The sequence below is a fragment of the Pinus tabuliformis genome, chromosome J (genome assembly GCF_031772625.1).
Source record: "Pinus tabuliformis cultivar Carrire ecotype Pingquan chromosome J, CPIR1, whole genome shotgun sequence".
NCBI lineage: Eukaryota > Viridiplantae > Streptophyta > Pinopsida > Pinales > Pinaceae > Pinus > Pinus tabuliformis.
In genome coordinates this window covers 661,290,786-661,295,553 of record NC_142295.1, presented here as the reverse complement: position 1 = coordinate 661,295,553, position 4,768 = coordinate 661,290,786, and positions in this window count along the sequence as shown.

Below are 4,768 nucleotides of genomic sequence, written 5' to 3'. Positions count from 1 at the left end.
GGGTTAAACTGATATTCTCATCAAACATCCCGAGATTTACTCATCAAAATATACGTTGCATTTATGAAAACGAATCGGGTTTTTCTCTTACCTTCTTGGTTCACGAGATCTCTCTCAATCAATCCCGCTTGCTCTTACACAACTGCCAAATCTCTTGGCTTAACCCTCAGTCAACTCTGCTTTCTCTTGTTATCTCTCCGATATTCCATTGCTATATTTCATGATTCCCTTTTCTCGGTTTGATTTCCTTTGTTCCTGCGTTTTCTCTGTCAATTCATTCTTCACTGGACATTCAAATGCGTGCCAATAGTGTGCAGGACATTCAACGTCCTCCCTGAGCTTAAAAATGGATATGATGGTGGAGAAAAGGCGGTTTTAGAGAGGTTTGTGTGTTTGAAAATGGCAGAGGCTCATAGAGTTTGTTTGGTTGAATGCATATGCTCATAGTGTTTGTTTGGTTGAATGCGGAGACTCATAGAGTTTTCAAATTCATTTGAATGTTCCCGCATGCTTCAACCTCTGACTTCGATGCCCTCGTGGATTAGTCCTGCGTACTTACCCAAGATGTATACCTCCACATTTTGGCTTTCCTCATTAGCATAACCCATGACTGTTGTCTACTTATGTCACTGTATACTCATACCGCCATACCTTTGTATATCCACCGGAACATATTATCACTCCATCTCGTACCTATTCAGAATGCATTATGGTTTGATTGTCGTGCCCTTGGAAATTCATTATGGTCTCATTGCATGGCTTCGTGCCCATTGAACTTCATCATAGCTCCATCTCATATCCATTCCCAACATATTATGCCACCAAAACACATCATAATACGATTTCATAATGTTTGTTTCATTGCATTATGTGCATGTCATTGCATCATTTGTCTTGGCATTTTGTTGTATTATCATAACCTTACACTCCATTGTATCATTTTTGTTTTATGCGCATTGATTATGTCTTATCGAAATTCATTATTTCGATTTCTTTTGACTTATATCATTTCATAATATGCACTTTTCCATGTTTGTAATATAATTTTAAAATGACCATGTTAGGGTCATATTTAAAATTAAATTTTATGATACTAACTTTTGGTATGGTTTTGTAGGTCTAGGGCTTGACTATTGGGCCCTCTATTTCTAATCCATTTGCTTTAAGAAAATGCCTAGGGTTAATATGATGTTTATATGGAATATGAAATGAATATGTGGTGTTTGGGGTATGAAATGAAATATGGTATATGGAATTAAAAGGGTAGGATAATGGATATGAAAATGAATATAATGAATAGAAATAGGAATATAATGAGTAGAATAGTGAAGGTAGTGAAATGTAGGTAAAATATGCATATCAAGTATTAAATTAATATTAACAATCTCTAGAAAAAATTTAAGAAAAAATTGAAATTTAAAGAGATTTTTTTTTTACTCACTGTAATTTTACTCTCATAAAGTATTTGATGATGTCTCTGGTCAATGTCTTTTATGGCTCTTTTAGGATATATTGCAATGTAGACTTATTCCTGCTTTATTTTTTGCATCCATCATTGATTCAAGATCTTTGAATTTTGTTGTTGTTCAAGTCCCTTCTATAATTTGTACATGATGATTCAGGTCCTTTCTGACATGTATTTTTGTATGTAGCATTTGTCATATAATACATGTTTCTTCTGACATTTCACATCCGCTCTACACAATAATGGTGTTTTAGGTCCCTTTTGTCATGCAATTCAAGTTCCTTTTTCAATTCAGCTGCTCAAACTGAGTTCTTTTTGCAACTTCCCCCTTGCTTATGTGAAGACTTGTCCTCAAGTCTTGTATTGTTTTGGAGGGTTAATTCTGCAAAATCAAACTGACATAAGATTAAAACAAGATAGAGAATTCGTGGAGGCCGAACTAGTTGGTTTTCCTCCATGAATTCGAGTTTCCTTTGTGCCAGTTGCTTGGGTTTTCATAAGCAATTTTTTTTTTAATTGTTTAGTTTAGTTTATTTTATTTTTTTCATTCTTCTAGAATAATAGGAAGAATATTGCTATGTTGTTCCATTATTTCCAGGTCAGTATCTCTTGAAATTTGTTTCATAAAATCTTCTTTATTTATAGGTTTATTGTAGGCTTCAAGCCTATGTCCATTAACTACAAATGAAGTAGATGCTTGATCAATTGTTTTTATTTTGACAACTCTATTATCAAATATCTCCTCTATCTCATATGGCCCTAGCCAATGAGTTGTAAACTTTTCCTTGAAATATTTAAATTTAGAGTCAAACAATATGACCGAGTCTCCTTTATTGAATATTTTATTCTTGATGAATCGATCATGCCATTTTATCCTTTGCTGTTGCACAAGAGATGTGTGCTCCACTGCTTGCTGTCTTATTTCATCTAGTTTATTTAATTCCTTTACTCGTTGTTGTTTTGCTTCAGATAATTCTATTCCCAACTTTGCTGCTAACTTGAATGTGTGTATTTGAAATTCTATGAGTAACAGGACTTCTTTTCTGTGCACTAACTGATATGGACTGAACTCAGTTGTGTTCTTCCGTGTTATCCTATATGCCCACAGTGCATCTCTTGATTTCTCTGACCAGTCCTTTCTATTCATTTGTACAGTCTTTGTCATGATATTCTCCAAGACTTTGTTTTTCTACTCTACTTGTCTGTTTTCTTGAGGATGGTATGGAGTTGATTTTCTATGTTTGATCTTTTACTTTTTCATAAGATCACGAACAAGTTTGGAAGTGAACTGTGTGCCTTGGTCAGTTACAATGTATCTCAGTACTCCAAATCTAACAAAGATTTCCTAGAAGAAGAATGTGACTATTGTATCTTCGGTTGCTCTTGCTATTGCCTTTGCCTCAACCCACTTAGTAACATAGTCAGTACATACAAAGATGTACCTCTTTCCATTTGAAGGTGGATTTATTGGTCCCACAAAGTCTAGATACCATTGCTCAAATGGCTCTATGAGTACTTGTGGCTTAAGTGGAATTTCATCCGATGTTATTAGCCTTCCTACTCTTTGGCAACTGTCACACATTTGACATACTCTTTGGAATCCTTGAAGATTGTTGGCCAGTAGTAGCCAAGGTTCAGCACCTTGTAAGTTATTTGCTTGTCTGCAAAATGACCACCACAGGGCTCATCATGACATGCTCTCAAAATTTCTAAGATTTCATCTTCTCTAACACATTTTCTTATTATCAGATCAGAACTAGTATAAAAGAGATCACTATTAATCCATCTATATTTAACACTTTCTCTAATTATTTTTCGTTTTTTGTTTTTTTGTGAAGTGGGATGGTAATTTTCCAGAAGATAAATAATTTGTTATATCTGCAAACCATGGTTTTTTGGCAAATATTGAAAATAGATGTTCATCTGGGAAATTATCTGAAACGGGATTCAAATTAGTAGGTGTATGACGCCTTGAAAGAAAATCAGCTACCTGATTATCTTTATCTAGTCGATCTTGAATTGTAATGTTAAATTCCTACATTAACAATAGCCATCTTGTAATTCTGCCATTTGTGATTGCTTTATTCATTAAGTATTTGATGGCTGAATGGTTTGTGTGAATGAATATTTCATATCCTGTTATGTAATTCCTGATTTTTTTTACTGCATGTACTAAAGCTAACATCTCTTTTTCTGTCACTGTGTAGTTCAATTCTGCTGGTGTTAAGTTTTTACTTAAAAAATATATAACATAATTGAACTGTTTTTCTTTCTATCCAAGTGATGCACCTATGGTTGTATCAGATGCATCCATGGAGATATGAAATGGAAAAGACCAATTTGGTCCTCAAAGAATGGGGGCAACAGATAATTTTTCTTTCAATATTTGGAATGCATTTTGACAATGATTTTTCCATTGGAATTCAACATTTTTTGCAAGTAACTTAAATAGAGGCAAACTTATTTTACTAAAATTTTCAATAAATCTCCTATAGTAGCCTACATAACCCAAGAAACTTCTTATTTCCTTTTGAGTTGTAGGTGGCATTAAATTCACAATGACTTGTATTTTTTTTGGGTCTACCTTAATTCCCGATGAAGAAACATGATGCCCCAACACTATCCCTTCTGTTAACATCATGTAGCATTTTCCATTACTTAGGGATAGATTTGTCTCTATGCATGCTTTCAAAACTTTCTCAAGATTTTTCAAACAGTCGTCAAATGTGTTTTCATATATAGTGAAATCGTCCATATAGACTTCTACACATTCATGGATCAGGTCAGAAAATATTGTAAGGACTACTCTTTGGAAAGTAGCAGGTGCATTACATAACCCAAAAGGCAAAACATTGTATACACATGCTCCCCATGGGCAAGTAAATGTTGTTTTGTCCTGGTCTTCCAATGTTATCCTAATTTGGTTATACCCACTAAATCCATCTAGAAAAGAAAAATATTTCTTCTCGGCTAATGAATCTAGTACCTGATCAATAAATGGTAGCGGGAAATGATTCTTTAATGTGGCTTTTTTCAATTCCCTGTAATCTACACATATCCTCCACTTCCCATTTTTTTTGGCACTATTACTAAGGGAGAAACCCATTGACTATCAGAAATAGGATAGATGAATCCAACTTGTAAAAGTTTCTATAATTCTTCTTTCACTATTTCCTTCATCATGGGGTTCATCCTCCTTTGAGGTTGCCTTACTGGTTTGATATGATCATCAATATAGATGTGATGGATACATGTGTTGGGATGAATCCCCTGCATGTCTGTGTAACCCCAAGAAAAAGCTTT